Raw genomic sequence first — 16,297 nt, 5'->3', positions numbered from 1 at the left:
TTTAGGGTGTAATGACCAAATTCTCATAAATTTAAATTGAGATGCAAATCTAATTTCTTCATACTGGAAGAAGCAAACGATAGTGATCAGATCTATGCTTTACGAGAGTAGAGCATGAAACATAGGAGCATATGTCTATCCACGTATGATTACATATGGATCTGTCTAGCTTTTTTTTTGTGAAATTGTTACCACCTCTTCCATTGGCCTGTGTGAAAAACATTCCACTATTAGGCAGATGAATGAGTTGATTAATGGCTTAATTACACTTTTGGCCCCCTAAGTATCCAAAAGTTGCGATTCAGGCCCCCTAAAAAAAATAACTCTTTTCAGGCCCCTTAAGTTCACTTTTGGTTGCAATTTTGCCCCCTAGCCCAATTTTGACCCAGTCAACGCTGACGTGGACTCATATTTGAATTTTTTAATATTTTTTTTAATTTTGTAATTAAAAAATAAATAAAAATTCTGGAAAAATGAAAAATTAATAAAAAAATTGAATTTTTTTTAAAAAAATTCTGAAAAATTGAAAAATTAATAAAAAATTGGAAAAAAATTCTGAAAAATTGAAAAATTAATAAAAAAATTGAAAACAATTCTGGAAAATTGAAAAATTAATAAAGAAATTGAAAATAAATATTAAAAATTCTGGAAAATTGAAAAATTAATAAAAATGAAAAATAATTGAAAAAATACGGAAAAATTTAAAAATTCAGGAAAAATTAATAAAAAAAATTGATTAAAAAAATTGAAAATTCATTAGTATTAAAAAATTTAAAAATTGAAAAAAATTTAAAAATTTCGAAAATATCTGGAAAATTTGAAAACAGAATTCTTAAAAAAACGGAATTCTGGAAAATTGAAAAAATTGAAAATTCTGGAAAATATTTAAAAATTTTCGAAATTTTTATTAGTATTTTTTCCGGGAATTTTTGTGTATTTATAAACCGGAATACACATAATGAAAATTTCCCGGAAAAAATACTAATGAAAATTTTTCCGGAAAAAATACTAACGAAAATTTAGAAGTTTCGAAAAATACACTGAAAAAACCTAAGCTCGACATATATACTAATGAAAATTTCGAAATTTCGAGAAATACTAATGAAAATTTCAAAAATTTCATTTTTTTAAAAATTATTAATCTTTTTAATTTTTTCGAAAATTTCGAATTTTTTTTAAATATTTTCCAGAATTTTTATTTTTCATTAAAATTTAGAAAATTTCATTTTTCCAGAATTTTAATTTTTTTCAGAAAATTTCGAAATTTTATTTTTTCAGAATTTTTTTCCAGAATTTTTTAGATTATTTTATTTTTTAATCATTTTTTATTAATTTTTCAATTTTCCAGAATTGTTTTATTTTTTTAAAATTTTTTATTTATTTTTCAATTTTCCAGAATTTTTTTTCAATTTTTATTGTAATTAAAAAAACATTTTTATTTCTGTAATAAAAAAACATTTTTTTAATTACAATTTTTTTTTTTATAAATTAAAAAAATAAAATAAATAAATTTACACACGTGGCGCTGACGTGTCTGTTGAGTGGGTCAAAATTGGGCTAGGGGGCCAAAATTGCAACCAAAAGTGAACTTAAGGGGCCTGAAAAGAGTTATTTTTTTTAGGGGGCCTGAAACGCAACTTTTGGATACTTAGGGGGCCAAAAGTGTAAATAAGCATTGATTAATATTAGTCCAGTCTTGAAAATCCTTCATAGGGAGCCTAGTAGGTTGAAATCTGCCTTTGTGCTCATGAGCACCAATAATAATGCTAAAATCGCCAATAAAACACCAAGGAAGATTATATTAAAGCTGAATATTTGAAAAATTGTTTTAAAGTTGTCTTATCTAAATAAAATTAGGTGAAGCATATACAAGTCATATATTGAATTTCTTCCCATTCTAATCAACAGAAAAAGAAAAATGTTGATTATCAGCTAACAACATAGTAGGATCTAAGTTAATGAGTGTATACACCGTATATTAGGAAAGCTTTAGTCTGGCTAGCCATCTTTGAGGAAAAGCTTTATATGACATCTAGGGCTCAGCTATAATAACAATATTCGGTTGATGAAATAAAATAAGGTTTTTTAAAGCTAATCTTGAAGGGGGCTAACTATCCCCCTGACATTCCCCAAAAATGACACTTCATGATGAAGTGATGAGATTTTTCACACATGACTTGGTGTTATAGTTACCTCGATGTGCTTTCTTCTTTTTACCTGATTTAGATAGGGCTCGTTGAAAGCCATCATTGTTTATCTCTATATTTTGGTTATGCTCCAAATTAGCATCATTCACCTAATTTATGTCACTCTTTTTGTACACCTTGTTTGTCGCAGTGGCCCAAGAATGCTTGAGGAAAACATCATTTATTTGTTTTCACAGCATCTCCATGTCTTTCTGCACCATTTCGGGTATAACTTCATTGTTAACATCATCTAGATGTTCAACCTATACTAGCTGAGAGTCATCAACATACTCTAAACAATCTATAGAATCATTATCTTTGTTTGTTTCATCTCTTTGGACAAGTTCATTATCAGAGAAAACTGCATCTACACCATTTGTATATAGAGGTGTCAAATGGGCTGGTCCGGCCCGGGCTGACTACATAAATGGCCCAGTTCGGACCAACCCATTTACATAAATGGTCCAGTTCGGACCAACCCATTTATGAGTGGACCGCAAATTCTAGACCTTGACCCGATATATGTGGGACATGGGTCAACCCGACCCGCTTTAGTTTTTTTTTTAATTTATTCACTCTTTTTTATATATTAGTTACTCACAACTATTTTTTTCTTCTTTAAAAAAAACTATCTTTTTGCTAAAATATGATTGGATGAACATAGAAGTGCAAATAATTTTTACATTAACGTTGAATATTACTCCCTCCGTTTTAAAATGAGTGTAGTTTTAGGTGTTTACACACATATTAAGAAATGCAATGATTAAAAGAAAGAGAATGGTTATTTTACCAAATTATTCTTATTAACTATTAGTTAGTTTTAAAAGTAATACTTTGAAAGTAGTGTGCAGAGTATTAATTGGAAGGTACAATTGAAAAGAAAAAGTTATTATTGCATTAGAAACTGAAAGTGACATTCATTTTGAAACAAATTTTTTTGGCTAAAGCGACACTCATTTTGAAACGGAGAGAGTAATTAACATCTAAAATATTTCATCAGTTTAATCAAATTAATAATTTATAAACTTTAAATTTTCAAACTTTGAGCTAAATTCATTCATTTTTATTAAGTTTATTTATTTAAATATTTTTTATTTTTTTTTGAGGGAAAATATTTTTTATTTATAAATCTTAAATTAGTTGATAATTTTTTCAAAAAATATAGCGTTTGTAACATTTATACCAAATAAAATTATTAATAATATTTGACTTTTCCATTTTTTATAACAACTTTTATCATATGTATATCTTAAAATCTACTAAAATAAGTAGTTTATAATAGATTGAAAATTATTGTAAACTAAAAAATTGTTTGATAATTAAAAAAAATCTTGTGCATCCAAAATTAATCAAACTTAAACACAACAGGTCTCCAATTTTATAGGTAAATAAGGTAAAAATACTTGATCAAAATAAAACAGTGGTACGGATGAACAAGAGCCCACCAATATTAATCCACACATAGCCTAATTCGTCGGTATCTATAGAGACAGAGTTGAATTGAATAATGGAAAAAAGAAAGTAAAGAAAAGAAGAAAAAGTGATCCCATTTCACATGTCTCAGAACTATACTGACACCATATATGTCAGAATTAATAATAGTATTATCTACGTGGGTCCCATCTTTACCATTAACTCACTCTTTCTATTTTAACATTTTTTGTTGGAAAAAGCGAGGCACGCCGGCACGCGACTTCTTTACGATCGCCTCACATGCTACCACGTGACTTCTTTTTATATATACTATTTTCTTTCCTTTATTTTTAAGGTTAAATATATTTTTTGAGTATGTCAATTTTTCGTTTTAATCATTATAAAAAAATTCTTCAACTTTTAACCTTCGAAAGTTTTTAATTTTTACTTTTGGTTCTTTAAATTAAAGAAAATTCGTATGTAAAATTCATATTTTTAATGAATTTTTGCAAAATTTTTTTTATAATATTTTAAGAATTTCTCCAAAAAAACAATTAGAATTTTTTAACAAAACACGAATTAAATATGAATTTTTATATTTTTTCCAGTTTAAAATTCATATTTAATTTGCATTTCATTAAAAAAAATCTATTTTTTTACAATATTCTACACATTTGTGCACAGTTATTAAAAAAATACAAAAATTAATTTAAAAATAGGGACCAAAAGAAGTTATTGAAAAAATTTTAGCGACTAAAAGTTGAAGGAAAATTTTAGAGCAACTAAAATAAAAAATTGGTATATTTATACGGACCAAAAACATATTTAACCCTTGTTTTTCTAATTGCACTATTTTTTGTTTGATTTTTTTTTCATGACTAGCTTCCTCGTTTTTTAAATACTACTTTTTTCGTTAAATAGTCTAGTGATTGAAAATTTATTTTTTTAAGATAAATAAATAGAGAGTTTAAAATTCATACTTTAATCCTTACAGTATTATAAATTGTTTATATCAACTCAATTATATTGCTGAAAACTCTTTTTTTAAACACTCTACCTAATGTATCCTTAGTCGTTTTCATTTTATACCAAAAATGATGTTTAGTTTTGATTCAATAAAAATTATGTTTAGTTTATATTGTCATCTTTTATATTAAAAGACTAATAATAACATTCTATTTTGGGTAAAATATGCTTTTCGTCCCTCTAATTATAGACCATTTGATTTTTCATCCCTGAGCTTACTAATCCTCCCATTTTGTCCATGTAAAAGTTAATCATTTAAAAATTCGTCCTAATCACGTTTTTTTGCTGAGGTGGAGAGTCATTAGCAAAAGCCACACTAAAAAGACCATGTTGCCCCCAACAATCTTCATCTACAACAATCTCAGTTGTTCATCAGCAACACTAAAACTTGTTTGTTCATCAGCAACAGCATGATTCCTTATCTTCCATACTTTTCCTTTTCATCAGCAAGAACAAAATTTCTTATCTTTTCCACAACCTATTCCTTCTTCTCACAACACTACCAAACCCCAAATCCAGAAACTCAAAATCGAAACCCAAAATCACGGTTCCACCAAAATTCAAATTTGAATCGAAATCTGGATTCGCGTTCGAGATCTAACACCGCGTTTTCACTGTTCATGGGTTCAAACACCGCGTATTTCCTCTCTCCGCTCCGCCGTTTCCGTTTCCAAAGCTTGGGTTGTTATACCGACCATGGCTATAATCCAAAAGCAATTCAAATATATGTTGTTGTTAATTTTGGTTTGGAGATTGAAGAGAAGAAACGGTGGTGAGGTACGGTGCTGTGAACAGAAGCCATTGAAGTGAGTTGGTGAACTCTTAAAAATGTGGATGCCGTTTCAAATTCCTTTATCAAAGTAAACAACACACCACCAGTTGTTCAGACCTATTATTTTCCCTTTTCCTCCTTATTATTTCAATTGCATTATGCTAGGAAGAAAGTAGAGTCTGAAGATTTGAAGAAGAGAACTTTATTGCCTTATAAACAAGGGATTTTGGGTAGTTTAGTTGGGTTAGGATCAAACACAAGATGAATGTCATGATTTTTTTTTCATTCATTCAACCTCTCAAACAATTTTCGTTTCCTGCATAAAAAAATGTATTTTTTTTGTTGAAATTTTAATATACCATTAATTGTTATTATTGATATGAATCTGTGTTCAATTGTTACACTTTCTGTTTCGTTGAGAGGCCCGGCAGTGTGGTGGGTTGTTGGTTTGGGCTGTTGGTACGAAGAGGGAAGATGGAGGAGAAGAGAAGATGAAAAAATTGGGGAAGAAAATGGCGGGGTGCAATTTGAGTGGTTGTGTTTTGAAGGTTGTATTCTGGGGTGCAATTGTTAAATTAAAATCCAATTCTACTTATGTTTAAAGAAAATTGCTGGGTGTTATTGTTGTTGGCTGGGTTCCATGGATTTAGTGGTGGTGATGGAAGATATGTTGTGGTGAGGTTGTTGATGATAGTCTCTGTCTAGTTTCATTAAGGGCAAAATGGTCATCTCATGTGTCCCTTGCTTATGCATCAATGTCCTTTTCCAATCAGATTCTGCCACGTCATCACCACCTCACTGATCACATGCCACATAAGTAATCAAATGTGGTTAGGACCAAAACTCAAATGATTAATAATTGCAGGGACGATTTGGAAGGATTAGTAAGTACATAGACGAAAATTCAAACGAGCCCTATTTGCAGGGATGAAATGTATATTTTACCCTTCTATTTTTAACCTGAAATGTTAACAAAGTGTCTTCGGAATACTTTTATAGATTTTTAAATAATAACTTTTTATAAATATATGTATAACCAATGAATTAGAAATTAAAATATTTAACTTTTTTATAAAATAATTTCTTCTTTTAAATTTATTAAAAAGTATCTCAAAGACACTCGTTAAAAAGACATTTTAACATTTATCCAAACATTTGCCTTTTTTGTTTGAGCTATGTGAATCTCGTTAATTTATATGAGTTATTTAACACCAAGTCTAATGTTGTTAAATAACGATATTTAAGACTCCTACTTTTTTCTATAAAATATTTAACACTATTGTCTAAAACATCTCCTTCATCCACCAAAGAGTCACCAAAACCCTAGTTTTTTCTCCTTCATCCACCAAAGAGGGGTGATTTAGGGTCAATTTTTGACCCAAAATCACCCTCTAACTCGCTTTTCTATTTCGTTTTTTCTTTTGTGATTTTGTCGTCTTAGTGCGACGTTGTTTTTGTTCGTCGTCTTTGTGCGACGTTGTTTGTCTTTCTTGATTCGTTCAGGTATTTGTTTGATTCAGATTGTCAGATCAGCTTCGATCCAGTGCAGATCAAATCAATGACTTTGGAGTTGTCAACGTTGCAGATCCGGAGACATGGATATTCCGGAGACTTAAATATAGTCATATGTGTAGGCTTTAGTACTTTGCCATTTTATGCTATTAACATGGATGTTGTGAGTTTGTTCACAGATTCATCATTTTTGTTTTTAGCGAATTTTCATTGTATCGATGTACTCTATCAATTTGAATGAATGAATATCATTTATTTTTGTCAAAATTTGTCTAAAACATGATTTGAAGTCCATTTACGGTCAATCCACATATTATAATTACATTTGGGATCATACTAAACGTGCATAGAAGTGTGTCTATCTCCAAATCGCAAGTTTAAATCATTCAAGTATTAATGATTCATACTTTGGATTAATTTATACAAGATTTTGCTTTGACTTTTGTTAGTTCACACTATTGAACAATCAAAATGGTCTCTGAATAAGTCGGTCCTCCGATCAGACATCAAAATTTATTTTTATTTTTAAAAAGGGCCGTGGTAATAATTATCCCAAAAACATTTTCCCTCAAAAAAAAAAATTATCCCAAAAACATTTGTTAACGAAGCTAAAAAAGAAAATTTTGCATTAAACTTTTAGAGCGTTAGCTTTAAAATTTTAGAGCGTCGACTTCCTAGCATCAGAGGCTGTTGACCTACTAGATAGAGTCCAAAGAGTTATGCATAACAATGTTATGTCTCCTAGGTCCATGAATGTTGTGTTTAAGAGGATTGGTTTTGCCATCCAAAAAGGTTCAGTGGCGCAGCTTATTGCCCGCTTGCCTCCTATTCATATGTAAGTAATATTGATAGTAAATATAGATGAAGTATAGGGTTAAAATATTACTACTTGTATATCTGCCTCCTTAACGGAGAATACAATTTACTACAGTATTTTCCATTATAAAGCGTGTCGTATATTACATAATATCACTACCATTTTTGTAGGAACGGAAATGCAGCGACTTTGAGTGTTATGATTTACTTATAATTTAGCGGTTGTACATAATTTAATTTTGGGTCATTAGTATCTCTAGGACACTAGTTAAAAAAGCAAAAGCAAAAGATTTATTTTGATTGAATAGTGTTTTTTACACTTTAAATAGTTTGACATATCTGTGCTTTTTTGGCTTTTACTTTTTATGCTGAGAATTGCTCTTTGGAGGTTATATACCAAAAATGTTAAGTGCATGTTTGGTTGTGCGGTGAAATTGGTAAAATCACGATGAACCACCGCTATTTTGACAAAAGTTACGCTTTGTAACTTCACAAAATGATGGTGGTTCACTGTGATTTTTCAATCCCATAGCTCAACCAAACATAGGGTAAAACTAAAAAAAAAAATGTTTTCCACTATTTACGAACCATTTACGAACCGCATGATTTGAGCATGGGGGGGGGGGGCGGGGGGAACACGTCGCACAGGGGTAAGCCCTCTTTATTGCTCATGCCTTTCTACAGTCCAAATATTAAGTCCACTTCCATTAGAAGCCCATGCATGATTTGCGATTAGTTTGGGCTGGATAGAGATGGAAAAATGACAAAGCATCAAGGGGTGAGCACAGCGTATAGGTATGGTTCAAAAAGGAAAGGCGCGTCCGTATACAATTTATAATACGAATATTACTTTTGAAAGTTACTCTTCTCACTGGTGAAATTGTGAAAAAATGCATCCAACTGTAGTTATTTATAGTTTGAGTTTTTCAGTTGTAGTTAACTACCGTTGCACACTTTTTAAAGTGGTATAATCACTTTTTAAATTGGTTTTAGCAAACTTAAAAAGTAATTGCACCACATAACTATAGTTAACTACGGTTGGATATGTTTTTTTTCAAAATTTCTCCCATGAGAAGAGTAACTTCATTACTTTTCTCGTTCCTTACACACTTTAGTTTTTTTTGGGTAAATACATTTTGTTTGGATTATATAATTCAAACTCTTTTTAGGAATTTTGGGATTATATAATCCAAAATATGCTTATATATAAGCAACAATTAGAATTCCTCCCATTTTGACAATTGCGAATTTTATTTTTAAATACAATAAAAACAAAATAAAAAATGATAAAACTTGTTAAATAAAATATATAAAAATACAACCAATTTGTTTTTTAAATCAAATAAGGCCAATGCAAAATATTTCAGATTTTTATGAGGATATGAGAATTAAAAAAACAAAAATTTGGTCTAAACGATAAAATTATAGATTTAGAGGGGCGGAGTCCCGTAAGAAGCACCGTTAATTTTTTCTGATTTTCTGGGCAAGTTTCAAAGCGATCGGATCAAATAGTCTGAAAATCGGATTTTCAAATGGAACATGATGGAAACACCTAACAATGACATAAAATAAAATAAAAGGATGGGGTTAGGATGGTCAGTATGGTTCTTAAATTGACTATCTCTATTACAAACAACTTGAATCTTTGTGCAAATGCATTTTAAATTATATAATTCGAACGACTTATTTGTTTAGATTTTATAATCCGAACTAGTGAAAAACTAGTTTTGGATTATATAATCCAAAAATCTCTAGGAGCATTTTCAGAAGGAAAAAAAAAGCGCGTGAGAAATACGTATGATGAAAAAATTAACTAACATTCTTATAATAGGCATTTGGTATAATAACTAGGTGACCAACAATATACAAACTCAAGTATTAGGAGATTTAGACCCCTTAAATAAACTTGTTTGCTCACACGTTTTTTGACGAAGATTAATCATGAAAAAATCGAGGTAGAAACTTCATACTAAACAACATGATTACATGAGTAATAAAAGAAGTGGATTGATATGTGGGAGCTGGGAAGCTACGAATTAAAACATGTAAATATTTATAGAAAATTTATCTCCCCCTACCAATTTTTTCTTTTATTTGTCGAATTTATCAATCTCTAAATTAACTACTAACTAGGTATTCAACCCGTGCGTTGCACGGGTTTCATTAAAATATGGTTACATATTATTATTTTTTATTACAATATTTTTATTGTTTGATTTTATCACAGAGGCAATGATAAATCCCAAATAGGATTTCTTTATGAAATTGAAGAAAAATTAACCTTTACAACGATATGTTATACTTAAAAAACTAAACATATTTGATTTTAATAATAAAAAATAATTTAATTGACTAAAAAACTGTAATTGGGAACTGAAAAAATAAAGAGTGTTTCGTTTGATAGAATTATAATTAGAATTGCTTGTTTAAAAATAAAAGTCGAGGGTTTATTGACACTAAGAAAATAAATAGATGTTTATAGACATTATTATGGTATAACCATAAATTCATTTTTTTTTGTTATATAAGAAAATGTGCATAGCATATGGTTTAATCTTTGGTTGTTTTGTCTTTTTTCATCTTTTAATTATATTTTTGTAAATTATGCATCTTTTAATCTCTTATACATCTTACTTATGTTCTCTCATATTCATTGAAAAATCAATTTTTGTGGCGACAAATTTTCCTTTACATACGTTCGCTAATTATGTCCCTAAATAGTTGAAGCCATTTTGTTAATGAATTGTATTTAGAGATGATTGACATAATTAAACATACTATTATTATATATTTGTTAATTTAAAAAAATATTGTTGAAGTCATTTTCTTAATGAATTATACTACAAAGTTAGTTTTAGAATTTGAATAGTGACTTTACATACGGTACTCAACAAAATTTTAGTTAAAATATTTAGGTTTAATTGTAGTTTAAGTCCCTTATTTGTACTTAGTTTTAAAATCATTCAATTTGGTCTCACACTTAGATTATTGGATTCAAGTCCGCGATATAGAATTGTTACCTTCATATTATTGGATTTAAGTATGCGTTATAGAATTGTTAAATGATGTGACATGTGATCTAATAATGTCATAAAATTGCAATATCCCAAAAAAAGTCAGAAAATTATTGATGAATTATATTAGAAAATATAAACCATACATTCAACGTAGATAGTTTAACATAAACTTCAATTCATTACTTCAACCATTATCGAATTTAACTTGAAAACAATTAAAATTTAACTTCCATAAACAGGACAGATTTTTTTTTGGTCAAGCCTTCCTCAACTTAAATATTACATTAAAAATTAACAATCATACAAACAACATTGAGCCACCACATTCGATCATAGAATCAGTCCAAGTTAACGATGGTAGCATACATCCTATTAGGAGGATTATTGACCGTGAACAAAATAACGTCACCAACTTTTAGGCCCTTTTCAAGAACAAAGTCGTACCACCCACCCACCCCCCCCCCCCTCCCCCCCACAATGTATTTATGATGCATGCTTTTTGACGCAGTGTGAGCATTGTAACGTCCGTCGTAATTATTTAATTATTTTGATGAGTTTTAACATATATTTATATGATTTATATGTGTGATTGATATGATTTATGAGTTTAAGTAGTTTACATGATTTATAGGTAAATTGTGTGATTTTCAAGATTGATGTGAAGTATATGATTTTGTGAAGTTATAATGTTGGTGTGACTTATTTTATTATTAAATAAAATAAGATATGAAAAATAAAATAAAAATATTAGAAGTTGGGCTGTGATGTGGAAAGAGTAAGTTTAGAGGTGAGAAGAGTAATACGAAAAGATAAATAGGGCAAACATAAGGTAGAAACGTTTTTACGTGAAACGCTTTTGTAGAAAAAGGGAGGAAAGTCAGAAAAGATGAGAACTAGAGGGAGAGCTGCGATTTCTTCATAACCAGGTAAGGGTGAGACTAACTTTCAATATTATTAAGGGTATGATTCTGAAAAATGAATTTGGCATGATTAGGATGAGTTTGTGAGATTATGAGGAATTAGGGTTTGAGAGAAAATTGATGATTTTTGAGGTGAAAATTAGGGATGTTAACGATTGAATTTCTGGTTTATTCCTTTGGGTGGATTATTAAAACTGGGTGTTTAATTAATTGTGTTCTATGGGGAAGGTGCTAGTAACCGTGATTAGAGAACCAACCTGCAATTGTCAATATTCACAAAACTAGGGAAATTTTACCTAAAAATATGCATGCTAGACTAAATTGTGATTTTCAGTTAAACCATGTTTCTTTTCCTTTAATCTTTAGTGAACCCAAAGGGTGATCTTAATGTTATAATTGTGCTTCTATGTTGTGCTTTCGTGTTGGCTGTGAACCCACTGAGTCTAAAATAGGAGCTGTTCCAATTTGGTATTAATGTATGCTTTTGACTCATGTCTGTCTAGTATAAATTAACTTTTGGGTCATGCTTATATGGTTGCAATTGATTCTATATGTGTATTATGACTTAAAGAATGTATCATACTTTAGGGTAGTGTATTGTAGACTTAAGCTATAACGACATAAACCAATTGCAAGCTCTGTAAATGCTGCCACGACACTGTTATTTTACTAGAAATCTGGTGTGGCACATTGATGCTACTTTTTTATGAAACTAAAAGAATTCTGATATATGATAAAAGTTAGTAATAATGCTACCTATTTAGCTTTTCAATAAGAGTATAATTTGTTTGATTGCTATGAACATGATTGATTTTTCAAGTGTCCTTTTTATTGAAAGTTACCCTGTTGTTTTTGGCATAGCATTAGTTTTTTTATGTTGCCAATTGTCCTTGCTGCTATGTTAATTTTTAAGATAGGTGCAATGGGCTTCAAGAAAGATATATATAACTATGAACAATTAATTTAAGTCCTTAATAGTGTTTTATTTTATTTTGATCATGAAGTGTGTAAGGGCTAGAAGTCATGTATATATATTTTCATCTTCCTGTATGTTGCAATTTAAATGCCGTGACTTTTTGTTTAGTGTGTAATTATATAATTAGTTATAACCACAGTATATATGGATTTGTTCCACGGTAAAGGTTTTGCCGGAGCGTAAATTGTTTATTGAATCCTTTGAACTCGAAAATAATCAGATTGGTCAATATAGATTTATTTTGAGTTGATGTATGTTAAAGTTTGCTAGACGTAGTCGTTTGCTTTGCCCCTGAATATCTTATCTAATACTCATGAGAAATTGTTGGCCTTGAGAAATTGATCTATCATGTGAATGATTTAATTCTAATCTTTTTTTTTATCGTGAAGCAACCACCCTAGTTAATTATAGTGTTAACGTATATATATTTATTCTTATTATAACTACTATATTAGTTAAAATTAGTTAAATAATGTGTTCCAGTGAATTCTTTTATAAGGATGATAGTGATAATGATATAATTTTTACAATTATTTAAATGTGTTCGAAAAATAAGTTTTAGGTGATGAATTATTTGATGATGTGTATAGATGTGTAATTTAAAGATGAGTTATATAAATATGTGCTATTTGAAGTTGTGTGATTTTAAGATGTGTTATATAAGAGAGTTGTTATATGCTGCACTTGTTGCTAATTGTTGTTGTTAACCATTAATGTCATAAAGTTGTAAGTGTCGGTCTAAGTTGTGAAGTCGTAAGAAGTTGTCCAAATTATTGGAATCATATAAATTGTTTAAGAAGTTCAAGATGTCTAAGTTGTAGGAGTTGAGTCCATTGCATACTCATTAAAGTTGGGGGCTTTAGGCCCGGCAGCCTTTGTGCTCATTAAAGTTGGGGGCTTTAGGCCCGGCAGTGTAACGCCCCATTTTTATTCTAATATTTTAGTAGATGTGTGAGTATTTTTATATGATTTTATTTGTTAAATAGATGATTTTATGTGAAATATGTGTTTTTGGTGATTTTATTTGATATATGGTGTGATGCTATTTTATTATATGATTTAGGGAGTTGTATATTATTTAAATGAATATGGCTTTATTATTTGTGGAAACATTAGGAGAAATAAAAATAGGAGTAAAATATTAATATTTTGGTTAATGGGAGTTAATTAGTAATTATGTGAGTTTAAGGGAGTTAAGAAAAATAAAGGAGAGGTTATGTTTATTGGGAAATAGAATAGAGAGGAGTCAGAAACATTTTTCACGTACAAAAGAAAAACATAAGTTTTGGGAGAAGAAGAGAAAACCTAGAAGAGGCAAAGAGAAGAGGAGGAACAATTCTGTAAGCTTTTGATTCACCTAAACTAAGGTAAGGGTGGGATTCCTTTCACTAATAATATGTATAATTCTGATTTTTGATGATTGTGGTGTTTTGGTATTAGGGTTAGAAAGTTTTAGGTTAATTGCTATAATATGATGAATTGTGTTGTTGATGCATGTTTCTATGTTATTTGATTGCTATATTGCCTAATTGAACCTGAAAACTTCTGTTGAAACGTATTTTGGGTAATCAAGGATTGAAAATTGGGACTTTCGATTGAAACGTCGGTGTCTGAATGTTCTACAGACAAGTGATTATGTGAGGTTTGGAAAAATTGATTTTTTTGAGTGGTGGAAAATTGAATGTTTCTGTAGATTATGATAGAGGGAAATGTCAGGAGCGTGTAGGCGAAAACGACACTGAAATCCGCTTAACGGTTTGAATTTTATGCGCAAAATGGTGAAAACGGAAAAAACGAAGAAAAAGCTGTGCTGTCAATCGAGCACGGCCGTGCCGTGCATGGCACGGGCCGTGCCAACGTTCTGTTTCCTTCATGCTGACAGAACTTCGGTTTCTGCGTTTTTTGTGCTTTTTCACCCATTTCTGTTTTTGAATTGGCTTTTGATGTAAACATGAAAGTTGTAGACAATTAAGTTAGCTTTATAATGGCCTTGGGTTGGAGTGGAAAAGATTTGTAGATTTTGAGTTATGATAAAAATAGTCCAGGTGGGTCTTCAGAAAAATTTAAGAAAACTTAGCATAACTATTCCCAAGTTAGTCCAAAACTTATGGTTGGTTTCCCAACTTCAAACTTAAGTGTTAGGGACTTAGTTGAGATGTTTTATGAGTATTTGGATTATGTGATATTGATCAAAACTTAATTGCTTTTGAAGGATGTTTTGAACCTTGAGATGAATGTAATTGATCTTATATATATGCTATGTTGTTGTCCTCCGTTGTTGACGTTGTTGTATCATCTAATGTCTAAGTTGGGGAGTGTGTCATAATTGTTGTAGGCACATATGTTGTTGTTCTCCGTTGTTGACGTTGTTGTATCATCTAATGTCGAAGTTGGGGAGTGTGTCATAATTGTTGTAGGCACATATGTTGTTGTTGTAGTCGTTGTTGGAGTTGTATGTTGATATACACAAGTTGAGTCCATTTGCATACTCACACCTGTTGGGGGCTCATGCCCTGGAATGTTTATCATTCACCCGTTGGGGGCTTATGCCCTGGAATGTTTATCATTCACCTGTTGGGGGCTTATGCCCTGGGATGCTTTAACCATCCAAACTGTTGGGGGCTTATGCCCTGGAATGCTTAGCATTCAACGCGCGTAGATTGGTACCACCTGCATGATGCATTAGTTGTTGTTGTCGTAGCATTTGTTAGGTTGTTGTTGTCGTTGTAGCATTGTCGAGCTGTTGTCGTTGTAGCATTGTCGAGTTGTTGTCGTTGTCGAATTGTCGAGTTGTCGGTGTCGTTGTGGATAATGTTGTTGTTGTTGTTGTACCTTGTTGCTGAAAATAATTGTGTTGTTGCTTATGTATTTATTTATATACTTTATTAATGATGCATGTTGTGATATGTTGTTGTTTTCATTAATTCGATGAATTATATATTATTATTATTGGATAAGTTTCTCACCCCTTCTGCGTATATGTTGCCTCGACCGTGGGTAATGTGCAGGTAATGATGGCTTGTAGGTTGGTTGGCTCAAGTGTCTAGGGCTCTGATACATATTAGGATGGGGATCGTTGCGAATGTCTTCTTCATTTCTTTTATGTATCATATTTTGAAAAGACCTCGTTGTTGGATTTATTATTGTTGAGGATAATGTCTATTACGTTGAGGCCTTTGTGCCAATAATTTCGTTGACGTAGGATTTGGTTGAAATTATATTTTTAAAGAACTATTCCGCTGCAGTTTATTAAGATATTCTAAATGTTGGTATTTAAATAATTAGATATTTTCTATTTATGAAATTTTGAAAAGTAGTGTGACACTCCGTTGTGTGATTACTCTGATTTTATTTATTAATATTACGTTGTTTTGAGAACGGGGTGTTACAATTGGTATCAGAGCAAGTCGGTCCGTCCGGCCAATTAGTAGAGTCGTGTCGAGCCTAGTAGTGTTGTGTGACAATTTTGTATTGTCCTTGTTGTTCTGATTGTTGTTTGTTGTTTGTTGTGCAATCCCTAGTATGAACTGGTTGGAGTACAACCATGTTCATATTAATTGTTTTAGAAAGACGGTGTACTTTTCTTCTGCTGAAGAAGAGAGTGGAGCAGAATTTTTATCTACCAAGCAGCTGAAGCAGTTAGAGCATGATGGAAACTT

Source organism: Medicago sativa, chromosome 7 (assembly GCF_051527215.1).
Source record: "Medicago sativa cultivar Bolivia chromosome 7, Bolivia_mono, whole genome shotgun sequence".
Taxonomy (NCBI): Eukaryota; Viridiplantae; Streptophyta; class Magnoliopsida; order Fabales; family Fabaceae; genus Medicago; species Medicago sativa.
Note: the sequence above shows the minus strand (reverse complement) of the source record.